Source organism: Delphinus delphis, chromosome 6, assembly GCF_949987515.2.
Source record: "Delphinus delphis chromosome 6, mDelDel1.2, whole genome shotgun sequence".
NCBI classification, from domain to species: Eukaryota; Metazoa; Chordata; class Mammalia; order Artiodactyla; family Delphinidae; genus Delphinus; species Delphinus delphis.
This window is the reverse complement of record NC_082688.1, coordinates 76,094,854-76,116,806: the sequence shown is the minus strand read 5'-3', so window position 1 is coordinate 76,116,806 and position 21,953 is coordinate 76,094,854. Positions and strand designations below refer to the sequence as shown.

At 39.2% G+C, this 21,953-nt stretch overlaps 1 long non-coding RNA gene across 1 annotated transcript in view; it reads left to right on the top strand.

Annotated features, from left to right (window-relative positions):
- LOC132426695 (uncharacterized) overlaps positions 1 to 21,953 on the top strand; it is a 366,621-nt gene that overhangs the window by 265,328 nt on the left and 79,340 nt on the right. The window contains exon 3 of the long non-coding RNA XR_009519754.1: positions 3,927 to 3,959. This is a non-coding gene — a long non-coding RNA (uncharacterized lncRNA). The remainder of the gene's footprint in view (positions 1 to 3,926; positions 3,960 to 21,953) is intronic.

The window sequence follows — 21,953 nt, the reverse complement described above, 5'->3', positions numbered from 1 at the left end:
TTTCCCTAGAAAATGGCATGATTAAAAGTATACTGTTCTTTGAAAATAGGCTAACATAATTAGGAATTTTGGTCAAACTAACCAAGTTAGTCTTGACTTATATTTTATAGAATAGATATACACACATATATGCATATATATTTTAATATAATATTATAAATTAGTAAATATGTATATATCTTTCTGTATCTACTAATTTATCTCAGTCTGGAATTCAAGGGGTATAAATATATTAGTTTAATGTTCCAGTGGCAGTATAATTATAGCTATTGGGTAACACTGAAGAATGCTTTCTGACTTACAGGCTTAAACATATCATTATGAACTGTGTTTACTGTCTAGACAAAAATATGTTGAAAATGAGAGTAAACTGTTCTTTATGGGAGATGGGAGTATATAATGAACAGGATATGGACTTTAGAGCCGGCCGTATCTGTGTTCAGTTCTCATCTCCACGGCTTCTGAATTTTAGATTCTTGCTTTATGTCAGTTTTCTTGACAGACCCTGAGATGGAGCTTTTGATGTAGGAACTTTGTTGAGGGGTGTGCTTGGGATGAATATTGTTATAGGTGTCCCAGATAGAGAAAGGGGGGCCCGGCCTTTGTACCCATCTATCGATCAGTCATTAGATGTGAGCTGCCTGTGGGAAGGTGACTTATCTCAGGTAAAGCAGTTACCTTTGGTGGAAGGAGGAAAATGCCCAGAGAAAGAGTCAGCTGTGAGCCACCAGGAGCCAACACCTCAGGCAGCTGGGGGGTGAGAGCCTTGTCCTGAAGGAGGATCTGGGTAATGTCCTGCAGCATCTACCACGTTCATTCCTGTGACGCTTGGCTCTTCATGCTTCCTGTAATAAGTTTCATGCTTCCTGTAATAAGTTTATTGCATCTTGGAACAGCTTCTTCAGGATCCTAGTAAGTCACCTTTTCTGGCAGAGCCTCCAAGAGGAAGGTTAGAACTACAGCCCCTGCCAGTGCCGTTAGTCTCAAGGCCACAGCGGATACCTATTGTCTTCCTATTTTTTTCTCTCTTCTCCCACACGTTTTAGAATTCCCTCATCCTTAGCCAGCACCTCTACTGATCTACATGGCTTACCTTGGGGGTGGAACAGGCCATTACTAAGGGGTCTGAACCCCTCCTCACCATTCCCTTCTCAGGCCATGGCTACTGCACTTGTCTATTGATTATCAAAAACAAGGAAATACCAAGAAATTCCCTATAAATCACCTGGATGCTAGAAATTCTTCCCTGCCCTTGTTGTCCGGCAGCACCTCCACCTGCTCATCAGTTTTCCCTGACAGTATGATGACTCCCCTCCTTTCTGCTAGTCTCCCGGCACAAGGAGCCCAACGTGATTGGGTGTAAGGTGTATCCTAAAGTTCAATGAGACTCCTACTGTGTCCTCTCATGGAAGCACCCTTCCTCTGAAAACCAGGATGTCTGGATTCACAGAGCCTAAATTTGTGGGACAGAATGCACAAATTCCCCACTTAGGGCCCTGGGAGTGATGTCAGTTTTGACCACTTCTGCTTCCTCCCCTTGGTCTCTAGGCTGTGTATTCTGTCTATTAGGGATGCAGTACCAAAGAATGGTCATTGATTTAGCGTGTTTCCCACGTCCTTTAAATGGCACCCGTGGTTGCAGCACGTCATCTCCAAGCTGGCGCTTCAGCCACACCTCCAAGCGCTGTTCCATGTGTCTGTCAGGTCAGCCGCTTCTGGCTCATGCAGTATGTGTCGGGGTGAGTGGATCCCATGATTATGTATCTATTGCTGACCTCCAAAGTATTTCGGTCTAAGGTAATATTATGCAGTATCATGTACTGATGGATCAGATACTCTCTAGGTCCTTGGACCGTGGTGCTGAACAAGGCCCTACAGGCAGATAAGCAAACCCTTATTTAGAATTGGTTTTAGTTGTAGTCAAAATGAATCACTACTCCTGAGGTGGAAGAGGTCCAATGTCATAATCAGCTTTCCATCAAGTGGCTGCTGGGTCTCCCCGAGGATCGTGCTTTAATTGAGGCTCAGCATCGATCTCTGTTACTGTCTGGGTGGGCAGCTCATCAGCCTTTGCACGTGTGGGGAAACAGAAATATATATTGATATTATGTGGCCTGTATGAAATAGATGTGCTCTACTGAAAGAATGAAGGGAAGGTTATTCTGAGGCTTAAAAAGAAATATAGGGGCTTCCCTGGTGGCGCAGTGGTTGAGAGTCCGCCTGCCGATGCAGGGGACACGGTTTCGTGCCCCGGTCCGGGAGGATCCCACGTGCCGCGGAGCGGCTGGGCCCGTGAGCCATGGCCGCTGAGCCTGCGCGTCCGGAGCCTGTGCTGCGCGGTGGGAGAGGCCACAACAGTGAGAGGCCTGGGTACCACAAAAAAAAAAAAAAAAAAAAAAAAAAAAAAAAAGAAATATAGGAGGACAGTGGGACTTCTTGGGCAGGGATCAGAAGCATAGTAAAGCTGAGAGAAGGACCAAGACTAGATCCTGGAAGTATTCAAGCTGCATAAGATGGTGGTAAGCCAGTGACTAGAATGTAGTCTACTAAAAAAATCACTAATTTATATATTTATTATTCTTCCTTTTAAAATTTCCTGTTTTATTTGCCCTTAATTTCTGAGGTTCTGTTTAATCTTCATTTCTTTTTGATTGACTCGTCAATTTTGCAAGTTAGAAGAACAGAGAGCAACTTGGAAAATCTGGGCAAATTAATCACTTCAGGTGTAACTCGTTTTCCTTATTTGTAAAATTGAAGTAAAAATACTTGGAGTGTTACGGGATATAAAAAAATATAAAGTACTATACATGGTAGGTCCTCAATCATTGCTTCCCAATATTGAAAAAATCCTAAACAATCACTGCTGAATTCTTAAGGAAGAAAGGATAGGCCTCCCATCTTTGTTTGGGGCACTGGTTGTAGAGATCTGGTAAAGTGGAAATAAGGCAGATAGATAAGAAGAGTTAGTAGAGATGCATTTCCCATCTACCTACGGGCTCACATAACTAGAGTTTTCAGTGACTGACCTGGAATTTTGTTTCTTTTTCTAAATAGTATAATTTTGTGTTTATTTTGGGGTGTTCTTGATTTACTAGCTGTGTCATATTAGGTAAACTCCTCAATATTTCTGAACCTTATAAAATTGTGATAAAAAATATTAATTACCAGAATACATATCTGAGATCCCAACAGGATATTTTATTTCAGTGTTTTTCTCTCACCTCCTCATTCCTCAAAGAGAACAATGACTAGAAAACATTGGTTGGGTAAATACTGCATTATCATAATTACAATTTCCCTGAGAAAAGTGGCTTGCAGTTTGAATATTCAGCATCATAATTACAATTTCCATAAGGAATGTAGAACAGTTATTATAAACAACACAATAATCACTTGGTCCATAAGGGAGAACAGATTATAGGGGGGAGTGAGGAGAGAGAAGAAGCAAGAGCCTGTGTTCTAATCAGCATTCAAGAGTAAAAATTCAGAACCTGAGAATACATTGTAATAGTCTCTTAAGATACTCTTGTCTGAATTTATCGAACAATCTTATCATCATGGCGCATTTCCATGGGTTGATTAAGTTCTGCCTGTGTATTTTTTCCTTATAGCTAATTTAGTTTTATCATTTTTATTAAACATCCTCCCTGTATCTTTCCTCATTGTCATTCATAATTGCTGTGCCCCCAAGAAATTTTAAAAAAAGCAAACTCACAAAATAGAAAAAGCACGAAATATTTTAAAAACAGTTTAAGAGGAGAAAAAGTTTTATCAGAGTATTTCTCTCTTCACAGTTAAGTGTATCTCCTTTGTCAAGGGAAAAAGGTAAAAGTTTTTCTTTTTAAATGCTCTTTTTACTGCTGTTGCCTTAATTGGCTTTCACTTAAATTTCCTTTTTTTTTTTCCTGTCTTTTTTATATTTGTAGGTGAGATGAGAAAAACAGAATGCAGCTTTCAAGGTTGGTACTTTCCATGATGTTTTAAAACCTCTCGTTAATATGAAACAATATGAAAAAAGCAGAGCAAAATATGTCCTTTGCTTTTCACAGAGAGCGATTAGAGGACATTATGCTTTTATTTTCCTCACTCATGGATGGAAAAATACAACATAGATTGTTACAAAATGCAATATAGCAATCAAATATAATATCTGATTCAATACGTGACAAAACTGTAAAATTGTACATATTCAGTATTTTTCCACTTCATTCATCATTCCATCCATCTACCATTCATATACATTTTCAGTGAATACTTACTACATACATGTAGTGTGCAAGACCCCGTCACCTGATTTTCCTCTCTTCATACCTTGTTTGGCTGACCTTCGCCGTATTCCCAATCCCACGCATTTTTCCAATGCTCCTTGACATCTCTGACAAAAAACCTTCACCTATTGTCACAGGTCTTCAATTTAACTTGCTGTATCTGATAAATGAGCCGCATTGCTCATTCCACCACATTGCTCATCTAATATATGCTCAGATATGTCTACTCCCAAATAATTGAGGCGAGAGGAAACCATTAGTGTGACAATGAGAAAATGACTCCTCTCTACATAATAGTAAACTATATAATGTCTTTTACTATTGTGTGAGATGTATTACTATATATAGATTACTGTCTCATAGTTTAGTAGTAATCAATGTATTGTAATCTATAATATCAGTTATCTTTTCTCAAAATTCTAGTTGTAGGTCTTCTTTCCCTATACCTTTTAAGCAATCTTAAGACTTTCTGACCAAGAACAAGCGTGTTACCACTGTACATTTTAAACAAGCAAAGCATTCCAGACACACATGAAATGGCTCTTTGTAAGAATGGCAGTGGTAGATTGAAGCAAACTTCATGGGACACAAAGATTGAAAATTTTCTGCTGAGCATGGTTAGTAAATGGAAATTAATAGCAGAGTACTCATACTAACTTAAGATGGATAAATATTGTTTTAATTTGGGGGACTGTTTTATTGTTTTATTTTAATGAGCATTATTACACTTACTTAAAAAAGACTTTCTCATTTTCCTTACTAACATTGATTTCCCGTAAAGCATTTTTTAAAAATAAAGTCTTGAGGTCCTCAACAGAAAATTCTGCCACCAGAGAGGTTTTCAGAAACATAACTGTCGTAATTGGGAAGGGACTCTAGTGACTACCTGCCAATCTAATTTGATTCATTTAATCTAAAGCAGTCTAAGTTATCTCAGCCATCAATCTGTGTAATTATAATACATACTGGGAGGCAGTGAGTAGCGTTTGAGACGTTGGGCTCTAAAATCAGAGTGCCTGAGTTTGAATCCTGTTTACCCATTTGTGTGTTGGGCCAGCTTGTTAACATCTCTAATCCCTGATTTCTTCAGTTGTAAAATGAAAGAAATGAGACGACTTGCTTCATAAGGTTGTTGGGGAATAAATGAGATGATGTATTTACAAATCACGTTGGCATATTGTAAGAACGCAGTAAATGGTAGTTGCCGTTATTACTACTTTGCTATTATTACTGTTATTGTAAAGCATTATTATTAGGGGCAGGCAACAGCTTCACTTCTCTGAAATAAACTTCTCTCAGGGACATGATCTTTCATTTTCACCATCAGAGATGTATTCAGTATATGGTCACATTTTGTTGCATGTGAAAGTATAAATAACCTGGGATTGTCTATCAAATTATGCCATCTTCTTGTAGCAAACTGCATCTACTTTTTTTCTAAATATAAGATTTTGATAAATATCACTAAGGTGAGGGAAGTCAGCAATTTGAGTGATTGCTGAGGGGGAGGAGAAGGGAATCAGTAATAGCAAGGAGGAAGTCACTGGAAGGAGAGGTTTGGTGTCAACTTCCAAGTCTTGCTCAGATGGAAACTAGCACTGTCTGTGCCTTTGTGTGCAGAGAGTGCCTTCGCTCATGGTGATGTGACGCTTGACAGATGGAGGGGAGGTTGCTGCGGATTGGTGGCAGAGAGGAAACCTTCAGGAAAGGTTGGCAGTCATTCTTCCATGGCAATAAAAGTGGTAGGAAATCTGCAGGGCAGAGCAGAAGAGCAATATAGAGGGATGCAACTAGAGCCCCTACCTCTTGGTGAGATCTGCAGAGTGTTTTGTGTATGTGTCGTCCGTGTACGTTAGAGTAGAAGAGGAAAGCCATCCCTCCCTCTGTTAAGACTGGTCAGTGACCCCAGCCCAGGTTGCCAATATGCAAAGGTCATCCAACAGCAGCCTCTTGGTGTTGGAGCTTGTGGTGAGCCCAAAGGCAAAGGGGTCTGAGTGAAAAGATCCTGCTTTGTTCAGCCTCTCTGGGCGAGGCAGCAGACACTTCAGAGTCCACTAGACCGGGGGCATAAGGAAGGGGAGGAAGGGAGATTTGCCAGCTTCCCACACAAGCCCTTGGATTTATTTTGACACATGTTCTGGCAAGTATGTAAGCATGTTAAACTTCGACTGTTTATAGGGAAAAAGCCCCGTCTGATGCAATGGGGAAAAAATGGCACTTCTAATTCAGTGTCACAGAAATTGCCAGGTATTTCGTAATCCAAGTAAAGCAGGATAGTACTAAAGTTTCTTAATCTGGCCTCTGAGTTAGCAGGATCCCAAACCTAATTTATAAACATACCTAGATGAAGGGGTATAGTGCAGCTCTGCAATAGCAAGCGTTCTTACCCATAAGGGTCTGAAACATCACTGGGTTGACATGTAATTATCAGTCTCCAGACTGACTCCACAGTAAATGGTAAAACAATTATCTCTAATCCTGTGAAAAGTACAGTGGTTAATAAGAAATTAAAAGAAAATAATCTTGATGGCTCCAGACCCACCTCCAGCAAATACTTACATATTTCACTGAACCTACCTATGACACCCAGTCTTTTCCTACATTATCCAATGGGTACTTTGCCACTTATATACACTGTAGATGTTTCTCATGGCTTGTGCTATCCACTGCAGGTCTACTCATGCCCTTCTGGTGAAAGGAAATCACAATTACAGACTTGTAGATCTAAAAAATACTTTAACTAATATTCATTTTAGCTTTTTTATCCTTCAGATAATGAAATTCAGGCTCACAGAAGTTAAGCAAACTGTCCTAAGTCATAGAATGACCAGTGTCCGAATAAGGACCACGATCACGTTGCTTTACTCATTCCTTACCATGGACCACCCCAGACTGCTCGGTGAATAAGACAGGAAGGTCTTGTTTGGGACGGAAACTATTTCTGAAACACTGCATTCTGTACCATCCTGTTGCCTGACATTGTCATTCACCTTCCATTGTTAAGTCCTTCTCAAAGGGTCTTACTCCCCTGACTATATCAGGAATTCCATAAGGGTGGAGCTCATGGCTTCGATTTCTTTGTATTTTTACCATATTTATAAGGTTATAAATAAGGAAATACTGTACAGTTTATTTTGATTCTAAGCCTGTCAAGAGCACTGAACCCCTCCCTGTCTTCTTCAGTGAGTTCCATTTACATTATTTGTAGAAGACCCTCCCCCACGAAGGTGACCAGAAAGCACTGTGTTTTGTTTTGGGTTTAGGGTTGTTTGGAGGTTTGTTTTTTCTTTTTCCAACTCTGCTACAGGATTAGAGAAAGAATAAATGTAGCAAAAAATCAACTCGTTGAAACGGTGTGTGCTTGCATATGTATATATTTTAGGACATGAATGTAGGGAAGGTGGTCAAAAAGAAATGCCTAATCCATTCCATTTAGCTGGGTTTACTTGGGCTTAATGATTTACAGGCTGAACCGTTTGAGGGGCTGTTGAGGATAGAGAAAGCCTGTTGAAAATGTGAATATATGTTTGAGCAGATAGCAAGGGGGGGCCAGAGGCTAAATATTAGAATGAATGGGCTCATTTTTTTAAATACAGGAGAAAGGTTACAAATTTTAAAAAAACTAATTTCCTTTGTATTACAGATTCTAAATCTAATTTCCCTTTGTTCTTCCTGTGTATCTGAAAATAGGATGTAGGTCTTATTTCCATGTCAGACCTCTTTAACATTTTCACACTGGGAGTGTTGTTTGGATTTGAGTACCATAAATTTAGAAGGCTATAAAAAACCTATTTTGCTCTGCTTCTAAATAGGGTGTCATTCAAAAAGCACAGATTAGATAATGATTATTAATTAAAGAGAATTCTAATATTCACTTGACTCTTTCATAGATCATTTAAGGCGATCAGATTTATAACTCACAGAAACCCTTTCCATAATTCCCTTTCTCCATCTCTCCATTTATTTACACCATGCAGTATTTCAAATCTTCTCACATGTAAAAACATTCAACTCCCCTTATGCCCCAGTTCTTGCAGTTTTGTTGTGTATATCTCTTTCCCCTTTTCCAACATTTTATTATGTAGTTAAACCTAGTCTCTCCGCCTAAAACCTTCCCTCTTGTCTCTCTCATCACTCTGGTTTTATCTTGACACATTATCCAGATATTTCAATGAGAAACTAAAAACAAGGCAGATTGTGGAAATGCTAATGGTACTCACATGTTAGTAAATCTTGTCCCAGCCATATATATTCTGTATATTAATATACATATATGCATATACACTATGTGTACACTTATATACATGTACGGTAATGAGGATGGTGATGGACTCAAAATTACGCTTAGTAGCAGTTCGGCCGAGGCAGTATGCATAGTGGAGAGAGAAATGGATTCACTTCTAGCTGAATTCGGTGATGAGGCATTATTAGTGTATTACTATTATTATAGCATTGCTAAATTTAAAGGTACATTTTAATATTAGCAATTGTGTAATTTACTCTAGCTTTAAATCCTGGTCTCACCTTGGGAAGACCTTGGGAAATTTTTCTCTTTTCTTGTTATTTTTTCCTGGTTTGTTTGCTCATTTATTGATTTTTATTTTTACTTTCTTCATAAAGGAGCTTAGTCAAGTGAATGATCCCAGTTTAACATGTGACAAAAAGCAATGAGTCCTCCAACATCCATTTCCACTTGGCTCTTAAAGGAGCTGCGAAGTGTGTTAGCTGTTTTGTTTTCGAATACCTGAAGGAGTCTCAGGTGGAAGAGAGATGTGATTAAGCTGTGGTGCCAGGTGATAACATAAGAAGCCAGAAGGCTCAAGGAAGCACATCCAGCTCAACGTAAGGAGGAAGGTTACTATAAAACATGCTGTCCCAAAGCACAGGTAGCTTGTAAGTTCCCCCATGGTAGCCTTTCCAGCATAGCCTGAGAATCATGTAATACGGGTGAAATATAGAGGAAATGCTAAAATTGAGGGGTCGACCAGGTAACGTTCCAGGTTCTTCTTTCCTACAGACCTGATGATGCTATGTCCTGTGTCTACTCCAGAAATGCAGAGACCACCAGGGAAGCAGTCTGTAATTATTATTAGTTCAGTAGCTGCAGAGATTACAAGAGAAGGCAACAGGCTTTGACTGCTTTAAGCAGAAAGAAAAATATAAAAAGCAGATTTGCAGCAATCTCAGCCAGATTTGACCCCAGATTTAACAGTGGGAAAAAGTTCGAAGACCCGCATGAACTTCAAGGGAGAGCTTCTAACATCTCATTTGAAAGCAGTGCAGCTCTCCTGGAAAAGGACGGACTCGGGGCTCATTTTTAGTATGGAATCTATGCTTTCTTCGTCACACACACAAGCAGACCCTGATTTGTATATATCCTCTGCCTGGGCATACCCTTCTTTTTTCTCTTCCTTTTGTCTCAGGCTTCTGGGTTAGTCTCAAACTAGGTGCATTTCCCATAGGCTGAAGAGGAGGGAAAAACAGAAAATACTCCTGACTGATGGGAACTTTGCTCTTAGCTCTTGTTCTGATTCCTTAACTCTGAAAGGGAAGATTAAACTCCCACACAGGTGAAAAAACCCTACCCCAAACTACTCTTCACTTCCTGTGGCCTCATCTCCCTGCCCTCCCCAGCTTAGCTTTCTCCCAAGTCCCCTCAATTACCTTCCTTCTCCTCGCCTGCTACCTCTGCATCAACCCTCAACCAGGCCAGCCGGAATCCCTTTTTAGGATAGCACTGTGGCTGCAGCGTCGTGTATCATAGGATGTTGCAGATTTTGCCTTCCAGTAATGGTCCTTCTTGTTTCACTATGAAGCCTGTTTGAAGATAGGGACCACCTCTGTGGCCCAGATCCGGCTCTTAGCTTTGAGCCATATTTCTATTGGCCATCTCATTCCTAGGCAATTAATTCCAGTTAATTAATTCCAATTAATTTTCACATTCTGATTCAAGTGGCATTCAATCTTCTGTCCTGTTCTTCTCCTACCAAGCTACCTTTGTTCCAGCCACACTAAGCTCTTCACATTCTCTCTCTATTAAGAAGGTCCTTCCCTCTTATCTCCTCCCTGGCGCACACTGACTACTGGAACTCAAATATCTCTTCCTCCTCTGTGAAATCTTCTCATACGTTCCTCTTCAAACTTAGAGAGGAATGTCTGTGTGTTCCCAGGACATTTGGCTCATACTTACATCACAGCACTTAACATGTTGTGTTACAATTTATGGTTTTTGTAAGTTTACCTTTCCTACTTGTTTTCCCAAATGAAAGCATCCTTTTTCTTTTTGGTATTCACAGTACCTAGCATAGTGTGTGATTCGTAGCAAGAATTCGATGGATGTTATTTGAACGAATGAGATAAATAAGTAAATGAATGAGAATATATACTGTAATGTGTGCCTTTTTAAACAACTGATCTAGAGAATTAGCTGCTAACAGAGAACACTTCAGTAAGCATCTTGAACATCTGGACAATTGTAATGCAAAATATTTACTTAGAAGGCAAAGAGATAGTCGTTGTGCCCTGAGGAAATATAAAAGAATTTTTGTTTCAAGGAAAATTACATCGGAGAAAAACCTGTCTACAGTACAAGAGACTAAGTTTGTATCTTCGGGGACATTCTCTTGTCTTTTTATATTACAAGAGTGAACAAGATTTAAACCATGCAGCCAGTGTGATGATGTTGCCAGACAGCTAATAAAGAGGAAGATTAGAGAGTTGTATAAAATGGCAGGTGCCTTGGCTGAGTCCCCGTCTTAGACATTAAACACAGAACAAAGTGATGCTGTTTCCTGAGGACCACCAAAAGTGCATGATGGCCGCTTCAGCAGCATGGTGCCATTTTGACTGTGGTATTCATCTTACCTTGTGTTCCAGTTTGAAAACAATATAGAGGAAAAATGAAGCAAACAGCAGTAGATGGTTCTCAGAACAGAGAGACAGTATCTTTACAAAACCAAACTCTGCACAAAAGAATGAAAAATTATTTCCACTTAGTCATTGACCATACATCCTTTGCTCTCATAAAATAAACTATAACATCTAATTATGTAGAGCATCTAAAAGAGTCAGAGGGAGCCTACATTCTACAGTTCACTTCATACTTCAGTCTCTCAGAGAACTTAGAATTACTACTATTTTAAGATGGAAGAGAGGTGAAGTGGGTGATATTTCTCCTGGTGAACGTGACCACGAGCAAATACAGAAAATACATTTTTGTACCTAATGAACATAATTACAACAAATATTTCCTCTTTTGAGCTTTCTATAACAAAAAGGCAATTACAAAACCATTTCCTGGGCTTCCCTGGTGGCGCAGTGGTTGAGAGTCCGCCTGCCGATGCAGGGGACACGGGTTCGTGCCCCGGTCCGGGAAGATCCCACATGCCGCGGAGCGGCTGGGCCCGTGAGCCATGGCCGCTGAGCCTGCGCGTCCGGAGGCTGTGCTCCGCAACGGGAGAGGCCACAACAGTGAGAGGCCCGTGTACCGCAAAAACAAAAACAAAAACAAAAACAAAACAAAAAAGCCATCTCCTATTTGGGATAAAGGCAGTGCTGGAAACGTAGTGTGAATATGAGCTAGAAAAGAAGCACAAAGCAAAGAGACAGGCGCAGATTATACCATAGAGAACGGTCTGGGTTTAGAAAGGAAGAAAGGAGAGGAACATTTCTCAGCACTTACTAAGTGCTGAGCATTGTGCTAAGTGCTTTGCAAAGAATATATCGTTTTACATCTTTATCTAATGTAAATAATATGAAGGTAACAAATTATCAGTGTGTACAGTATAAAACATTATTGTAGGTAAAAATTATCCTATATATAAGGCATTAATAACTGTAGAAGAGTTTTCCAGTTTATACCAAAGAAACTCAAACACGTCATATAATGTTGGACATATTTTCAGGACTTAGGCTTGGGAGCCAAATCCAGGAGTTCAATTTCTTTACAGGATAAGAAGATGAGTTAAAAAAGGGTACAAAAACCCCCTAGCCTTCAAGATGTAGGTATGGATGTAGATATAGATATATAGATATATCATGTATAGAATTGCCTAATATATTCTAATCACATGCTAATCATCATATAATAAAATATTTTAAAATGTTCTGCTTAAATCTACACAAAAGTAATTGTCAACCTCAAAGTTATCTAATGAATATAGAACAGAAGTCTCAGAAATTGATCATGAAGACAATAGTAGAATTGTTTTTAATGTGCAGTTTGTCTGAAATAAAGATTTTTTTCAAGTGAACATATCCATATAGCCTTGTCTAACTAGCTAATGTTAGTGAATTTCCAGATTGGTGGGGGTGATTAATTTGTGATCCTATCAGAGGAAAAATAATAATAAATCCCTTGTGTTCTACTGTTTTATAACTGGTTGTACTGAGTTTCTTCATATTTCTAAAGAAACTCAAACCTCCTTTAGTGTGAGTATTACCTGAAGGCTTGTTATTGAGAGCCAGAGATAATCCAGGACTTGGAAGACATGTCCTTATGTCCTGGATTGGCTCAAATCAAATTACATCCCAGCACAGGGGCTGTGCACTGACCCTTCCTTTTAAACGATGGCTGATTCAGCCTGGTTTTCTGGTTTACTCACACTCCATTTATTTTCTCGATTTTCTCATCTTTGCTTCAGTTCTCCTTCTCAAAGGACTGTTGCTTATGTCTCATGGTTATATCACTTATCATTTTTCTGGAATTCAGCAGAATATAAGCTCTGGAGATGAACTATCTGGGATTGAATCCCAGTTTTTTTACTTACTGTGCTCATCTTTGGATGAGTTGCTTAAAATCTCTAAACTTGAGTTTCTTTGTCCATAAAATGGAGAAAGCATCCTAAGACTTTTGTGACTCGTAAATAAGATAATCCGTTTATCATGCTTGATGTGCAGCAGATACTCGATTGGTATTACTACTATAATTATGACTACACTGGGATAGGGGAAGAGATGCGGATGTAGCTTCCAACTTGCAGACTTCCTTTGAACTTTGACCATATGGTTAAGCACTTCCCTTGAGTTCTGACTTAGAAAATGAAATGCAACAGACATCTTTTCTTTTGCTCAGATCTGAGAGAATTAGAACCAAAGTAATATTGTCCTAATTAAAAAAAAAAACACAACTTTTTAGATCACTTTTAATTTATCTTAGCTACTAAAGGAGTTAGAGTCCAATTCAAAGCCAAGTGCCTTTTCTTAAAGGATTGGTTTTTCTATTTGGGTTCTTCTGTTACTCAGTCTTTGTTCTTGGTTTATTTATAATTTGTACTGTGTTCAGTTGTATTTGACTTCTGTGTTCCCTTAAATCCTTTTGAAACAAAACAACAAAATCCTTGCTCAAGCCCCCAGAAGTGCCCTCTCTCCCTCCCTCCCTCCCTCTCCCTCTCTCTCTCTCTCTCCCTCCCTCCCTCCCTCCCTCTCTCCCTCTCTGTAGCAAGACTATCCACTTACTTTGATCTATACCGGTTCCCTGGGGACCTTTTGAATATTGCATATTCCCATGCCCAGCTCCAGACGTTCTGCATCTGTACAAAGTGGAGCCAGAAATCTGTATTTTTTAACAAATACTATTCACCCAGGAAATTGAGATGTAGGTGATACTCTATTGGTCTTGGAGAAGCAAATAAGGAAGAGATGGACATGAGTCTGGCTTCTAAAGCAGACCCAATCACTATATGTGTGACCTTTGAAAACTCACTCAACCTAAGATTCAGTTTCTTCATCTTTATAAGATATGGAAATCTATAAATGTCCGTTCTACCTGACTCATAAAGTTACCATAAAAATAAATGAAATAATATGTGCAATGGGAAGAAAAAATCTATTAAATGATTAAATAACCATCTAGTTTCACAGTCTAGGAAAGGAGCAAAATAACTCTGCAGAGGCAGGTAGCTTTTTGGTTTGAAAATCAAGCCCCTAAGCTGTGACCTCTGCTGCAGGTAGAATAGATATAGGAGATCTAGAATAGTGTGTTAGGTCATGGGTCATGAATCGTAAGGAGACTGTGAAATCAGTTTGGTGGCGGCCCCATCACCAAATTTTTTTTTTAATTGTATAATTTTTAAATGTTACTTTCCATTTACAGTCATCACAAAATATTGGCTCTATTCCCCATATTGTACAATACACCCTTGAGCCTGTCTTACATCCAAGTAGTTTGTACCTCCCAGTCCTCCACCCCTATATTGCCCCTCCCCCCAATCTCCCCACTGATAACCACTAGTTCTCAATATCTGTGAGTCTGCTTCTTTTTTTTTTTTCTTGCGGTACGCGGGCCTCTCACTGTCGTGGCCTCCCCTGTTGCGGAGCACAGGCTCCGGACGCGCAGGCTTAGCGGCCATGGCTCACGGGCCCAGCCGCCCCGCGGCATGTGGGATCTTCCCAGACCGGGGCACGAACCCGTGTCCCCTGTATCGGCAGGCGGACTCTCAACCACTGTGCCACCAGGGAAGTCCTTTTTTCTTGTATTCACTAGTTTGTTGTATTTTTTAGATTCCACATATAAGTGATATCATACAGTATTTGTCTTTCTCTGTCTTATTTCACTTAGCATAATGCCCTCCAAGTCCATACACGTTGCTACAAATGGCAAATTTTTATTTTTAATAGCTGAGTAGTATTCCATTGTGTGTGTGTGTGTGTGTGTGTGTGTGTGTGTGTACACATACCACGTCTTATTTATCCATTCATCTGTTGATGGACACTTATGTTGCTTCTATATCTTGGCAATTGTAAATAATGCTGCTATGAACATTGCGGGGGCGGGTAACATGTATCTTTTCAAATTAGTGTTTTCAATTTTTTTCAGATATATGCCCAGGAATACAATTGCTGGGTCATATGGTAGTTCTATTTCTAGTTTTTTGAGAAACCTCCATACTGTTTTCCACAGTGGCTGCACCAATTTACATTCCCACCAACAGTGTATGAGGGGTCCCTTTTCTCCACATGCTCACCGACATTGGTTATTTGTCGTCATTTTGATGATAGCCATTCTGACTGGAGTGGAATGGATAGGATAGGATAAGATAGTACAAAACAGGACAGGACAGGACAGAACAGGATAGGGTAGGATAGGACAGGATAGGATAGGGTAAGACAGGATAGAAAAAACCATAGCACATTGCCCATAGGAAAAAGAAGTTTAAACTAAGGTGTCTAATATTTAAATCTGGTTGGTTTTGTGCCATCCTATATCTCTACCTCCAGCACCCCACTAGCTTATCTCTATATATTCTGATTGTGTTTGGAAATCATACTTAGGAATGAGGAATGTGAAGTAGTAGCCAGCATGGTGGTGGACGGGGAGAAGCAAAACTGCAAGCAAACAGCATTCATGGGTGAGATTGTGTGAGGGAATAGGAAACATAGAGGGAAGGACGGGAGAATATGTGCACCTCTAATACCCTCAAAAACCTGGAAGGCACTAGACTTCTCAGATCGTGTAGAAAGAAGTTTTGGAGCAGGTTCATTTGAATTTTTTTAAATAAACAATGATCCTAGAAAGCCAGTGGAGGTGGGCAACCAGTTTGTGTAGCAAGCTTTGTAAACTACCACACTACACAGGGAAGATAGTACTTTGCAGAGTTACTTGCTACTTGGTGTACCCCCTGCTCTTCTATTCCCCAACTACCTCTACTGAAACCAAAGTCTAGGGTTATCATAAACGATAAAGCCTTTCCCTTGTTGCCATGTTAAAGGAGTGATGCTCTAACATATGAAAGTGAACCTTGAAATTCATGTTTTCCCATTTTAACAAAAAACATTGCCCTACTTAGTAGCTAGTTATAGTTAAAATCATAAATTTTATGCACTATTTAGTAGTTACATTATTGATCACCATTTTGTGAGCTCATATCATGTGCTAAATTTTGTGCTAAGTAGGTTACGGCTACAATCTCTTCTAGAACGCTAGGAGAAAAATTTTAGTGCGTGTGCTTTATAGGTGATCTTCCTGAAGCTGAGAGAAATTAAATAATTCACCTCAATCCACATGAGTAGCAAATTACAGAAGCAGAATTTATACCTAGGTGTCTGCACTCATGTACCTCACTGCCTCCGCTCCTGGAGTGAACCAATGCTTGTGGGCCAGTTTTGAAAGGTCATCACCATACAGAACATTCATTCTAAGAGGGAAGTGTGCCTGCGAAGTCAAGCAGTTAGGCTAAACAAGCATTGTGCATTACCGTCAGCCTTTGCTGAAAAGGCTCAGTGTCTCAATATCTTCATTTTATAACTATATGCATTGTGAACGCATCATGCCTTTTCTCCTGTAGATCCTAAAGGGACATAGGGAAAAAAGCAACTATGTATTATTTCTCTTTTAGATATTAATTTTGCAGCATGCTCCATAAATCTGTTTGCATTCTGTCACCCAAATGGAAGTGATTGAGATGAAAAGAGCATCATGAAAAAAATGTATTTCTGATTGTACAGGGAGTATAGTTAGAAAATGAATTGTTTCATATATTTTTGGAATCTCAGAGCCAGGGTTAGGGCAGGTGTGAGTGGGTCTAGGGGAGAGGGTGTTACTCTGGGATCGATGTGTTTTCAGTTTGTTTTGCATTTCGCAATAGTAAGGGTTGATGTTAATTTGATCCAGAAATTGTGCTATATGGAAGGAGGTATCCCTTGGAGAGAATCTAGTTTCCTGTGGACAGCTTATGCCCAGAATCTATTTGCTGTGTACCTCCTTGTGAGGGCTGAGATGAAAGAATGAGGCAGCTGTGACTGGCTTTCAGAACTGTGAGAATCTGGGGGACTTGTTCCCCAGTTCACCCCCACCTTGCATGGCAGAGAGCACTTTGCTCGCCCCCTATTCAAGCCAACCATTGTGCAGAGGTGCAGGAGATGGCCTCCCTCAGTCCCTGCTTTTGGAAGTAAAGTTTTGGGTTAGGTAGAGGATACAGGCAACAGAATTGCTGATTTTCAAGGGCATCTAGCATATGAAAATTCGCATTCTGCGATTCTCCTCTCTCTCTCCCTAGTGTCACAGAACAATCTGGAATTAGCAAGCCTTGACAACAGCTAATGAAAACGAACAGATCACGCAGATTCCCCTTTTGCAGCATTGGATTCAGTCTTTACAAGACAGGCAAATCAGCCCAAATAACCTCTTTTTTGAATGGATAAAAAAACTTCTTAGCCTTGAGCAAGTTGTGTACTAAGAAGAGAGTCACCTAAAGAAGCTGGGCTGTAGTAGTGACAATAATACCCAAGACCTGTGGAGGGTGTACTTTTGTGCCAGGCATGTCGTCTTCACATCAGCCGGATGGCACGGGTATCACCACCTCCACCACATTCGTCAGCATCTTCCTCATATTATAAATGAGGAAACTAAAGCACAAAGAGGTTACATGTTCTGCCTGTGGCCCATGAACTTGATGCAGGTGTTGTGGGCCCCCTTAGCTCTCTCCTTTGTCCGAGTAAAAACTGCAAGGTGCATCTGTGAATTCTGAGCTGCTTTGCTACATTGCTCGCCTCCCGAAACCCGTGGAATAGGGCTTGGTTACATTTCATCACATGCTGTCACAGTATCTGGTGAACTATTATTTCCACTCCTGACTGAGCAGTTAAAAACTAATGATTTAGGGCTTCCCTGGTGGTGCAGTGGTTGCGAGTCCGCCTGCCGATGCAGGGGGCGCGGGTTCGTGCCCCAGTCCGGGAAGATCCCACATGCCGCGGAGCGACTGGGCCCGTGAGCCATGGCCGCTGAGCCTGCGCGTCCGGAGCCTGTTCTCCGCAACGGGAGAGGCCACAACAGGGAGAGGCCCGCGTACCGCCAAAAAAAAAAAAAAAAAAAAAGTAATGATTTAGAATCTGCTATGAGTTAGGTACTGTCATAGATGACAAGAGATATTGCTTTGTGGCTGAGGTGAACCTGGGGACCAGGCTGCCTGGATTGGAATTCACTTCCTAGTAGTGACCCTGGAAAAGTAATTTAACTTCATATGTCTCAGTTTTTTTCATCTAAAACCGGAGATAATAATAATACCTTCCACACAGGGTTGTTGTGGGGATTAAATGAGTTAATTAATGCAAATCAATTAAACTAGTGCCTGGCACAAAGTAAGAGTTCAATAACTTTTACTATTATAGTTATTACTATTCTGTTTTTCAAGCTAAAAAGAGGAAAATGGTTTTGATGTAGTTTTAATAGTCTAGTCTCCTTTCATAAAAAGGATACATTCAGAGTAATTCATTTAGTCTTCATCTCTATCCCTAACCGTAATCCTAACCTTTTTTTTGGAGAGGGAAATGAATTACTCTGAAGATAGCCTTTTTATGAAATTAGTTGAGATTTTAAAACATTAATAAAAATACCTCCAAAAAAAAAATACCTCCAAATGTTAAAGGCTTTAATTAAGTTACTCTTTTGTGTCCAAGGAATTCATAGACAATATACTTTAATTTCTTAGTTTATTTACTTCATATAAATAATTAATTTAATTGATATAGCTAATATAACTTGATTCCATAATGGTTGCTGGGAACAATTAGTGAAAAAATCATGCACAAAACTTAGAGAATCCTTGCTGCACTTGTTCCCCATCCTCGTTCCCCACTCTTTTCTACTCAACGTCTTTTTAAAAACATTACTGGAAATTATAACTAGCACTGAACCTGTCTGTGAGTGATGCTGTAAAACACAAGACAAATGATACTTCATTATTGATTGAAATATCATCTACTGCATTTATGCAGTTCATTTGTTCAGAGTAAAAAATATCATTATCTAAAATGAAAATGCTGCTATATGATTGTCTGCACCCCAATTCTTGCTTATATTAAATGGTTATAATAGTTTATAATCAAAGAGATGTCTCACTTTTAAAACACAGCACATTTAAGATTCTATTTGGGGGTGAATATTTGTTAGATGCCAAAACCAGCATGTCTGTGATACGTGTTTCCATAGTACTTCTAACAGTTAATATTTGTTCTTCTAAATTCATCACAGCATATACCATGTAATGAAGTTATATCTTTGAGAAGACCAAGGAGTAGCTGTCCCTCAAAGTAAAATATTGATTTATTGATTTTTTTTGCTTTACTTATGTAGCTGAAAGACTTCTAGAGGTTTAACCAGTAACAGACTGTATTTTGCAATTGTCCCCATTTTACAGACTATTAATTTAAAGCCTATAGGATAAGTAAGTTCAACTCACTTTGCAAGCTTGAAAGAGCTATACATTAGAAGGCTTAATAGACTTTGTCTGTTTTGACCACTAAGGGAAATTAATCACATAGGAGCCTAGATATGGATATTTTAGAAAGTAATTAACAATTTGTCTTCAAAGTTAGCACTTTTAAAATTCTTGGAGTAGTTTTTATCCCCTCCTTCCATATTTTTGTTCAAGATATAATGTCATCACTCAGTTGAAGAGAAAGTAAACTCATCCATTGTTTCTCCAGAGGTTAGAGATAGGATCCAGTAGTAAGAGCTTCTGGGAGAAATATTTCAGCTCAATAGAAGAGTGAGCTTTCTGATAATTAGAGCAGTCTCTAAGTACATGCTAGTGTTATATATAATCAGAGTGCTTTTTTTTTTTTAATTTTGTCACATAGCCCAAAATGTTGTAGTTTAAAATCTGGTTGGGGAAACACTCGAGCCATTTTGTTAAAAGTCTCCATGGTCCTAAGCTATTCTTGTATCTCTGTATTACCAAATCAATTATAAAATTGCTTTTGTAATATCCAAATTATATGTTGGCTCATTGACCATTATTGCAGTGAGTTTGTAGGTCAAATTTGGAAACATGGAGGGTTTGTTGTTGTTGGAAATATTGTTTTTTAATAAACGGACATAGTGTGTCCCACCAAAAAAAAAAAAAAAAAAAAAAACCTCACAAACAGTGGAGTAACACCAAAAAAACAAAACAAAACTGACAAACAGTGGAGTAATGACTACCTGTCACCGGGGTAATTCAGGCAGAGACTGGGTGATTATTACTTAGGATGTGGTACAAGAGATAACTCTAGTCAGAGGCCATTTGATTAAAGGATTTCCAAATTGTCTTACAGCTCTAGCATTTTGCTTTTGAATGTGGAAGTTCTTGTCTAGCCTAAAATTATTTTCCATGAAGAAACAATTGCATAGTGTAGTAGATAAAAACATCAGTTTTATGATAAAACAGACCTGGGTTTTTGTCTCTGCTGCCAACAACTAGCTGAGTGACTTATTCAACTTACTCAACTTTCTCATGAACAGTTTGTATAGCTGCAAAAGAAGTATCATATCTAATCAGTGAGTGGCATGGACTGAGTGCATGTGTGTTAAAATACCTCATGTGTAGCAAGTGTTCATAATGTGCCTTGGGTCTGGGTCTAAAGACCTGGGAGGCTGTGTCTTTCAAAGGAGCTAAAGAGAAATGATTGAGAAATGAACTCTAATGGGAACTAGAGAAACAAGTATGATATTCAGTAATTTGTTTTAACCCATAAATCTGTAGTATCATTGGACCACTTTGATGCATATTTAGTTTATAATAGCCAGAAACAAATATCTTCATGACAGATGTATTACAGTTAAGTCACTTTAACCAGTACAAGGATGAGGGGTTTATGATTGCTTTCTTTCAGAGATAATTCCATCATCTACGGCTAAATCAATAGCTCTTTACAGACACTAGAAGTGATTAAACATCTAACTAAACACTCGAAACGCCATTGCAATTTCCTGCAAATCTGCTTTCTATCACGTAATCACTCAGTTCATATTTATCACTCTCTCCCAGGCCAGGTTCACCTGACCAGTAAAGATTTTCTTGCACATTTGTGTTGCATAATGGTACTCAGGCTTGTGGCAATACATTAAAGCTCTGGTAATAGATGTTTTCTCTTCATGCGCACATACACATGCCTTTATGCAGGCCACGTTCCTCAGAGTACAGTGTGAGTATTACGTGCTGAAACTACACAAAACCAGTCTTTCTTAGCCTATGGTTTCGATCCTTCACTGAGAACCCTCCTGGAGCTGGCTGATCAGCATGCAGAACCAAGTTTCAGAGGAGTATACAGAGCTCTCTAGGGACCTCCATCCATCCATGGGGGGAGAAAGGGTCCATATATAATTTTTCAGACCCATCTTCGCTTATTCTCTTCAAGAAACCTTTTGTTACTTCAGAAGTGGAAATAGATGTATGTTTCATCTGTTGTCTAGTACATTTAGGAAGAGAATATTTAGTAGTTTACTAAAAAAATATTTAGTAGTTTACCTTAGGGGCCAAATACTATTTTGGAAAAGGTAACTTTTCCAGAACAACACACACCCATATACATACATACACACACAGAGATACATTTGAGGTTTGAGTTTTGTAATGAATCCTGAATAATAAGAAAATAATAGACGAAGTATAAAGACAGGCAAGTAGAATTATAGATGTCTATCCATTGGACTGATGTGTTTAAAAGATCAGCGTCCTCTAGGCTAAAGTTAGAATGAGTTTCTCTTTCTATTAGAGGTGGCTTCAGCATTTCTTGGGTAAGTCTGTTGGCACCATTGATAAGTGAGCACGTTTTTTTTAGGATGTGACTTAAATCATGGTCAGAGCTGCTGCATTCCAATGGCTCCTGTTCACAGTACAAATTCAACAACACAAACCAGGAAGCTGCTCATGTTTCAGTTGGCATTTCATTTTTTACATGGTATCATTAGATTCTATTTTGCTGCTT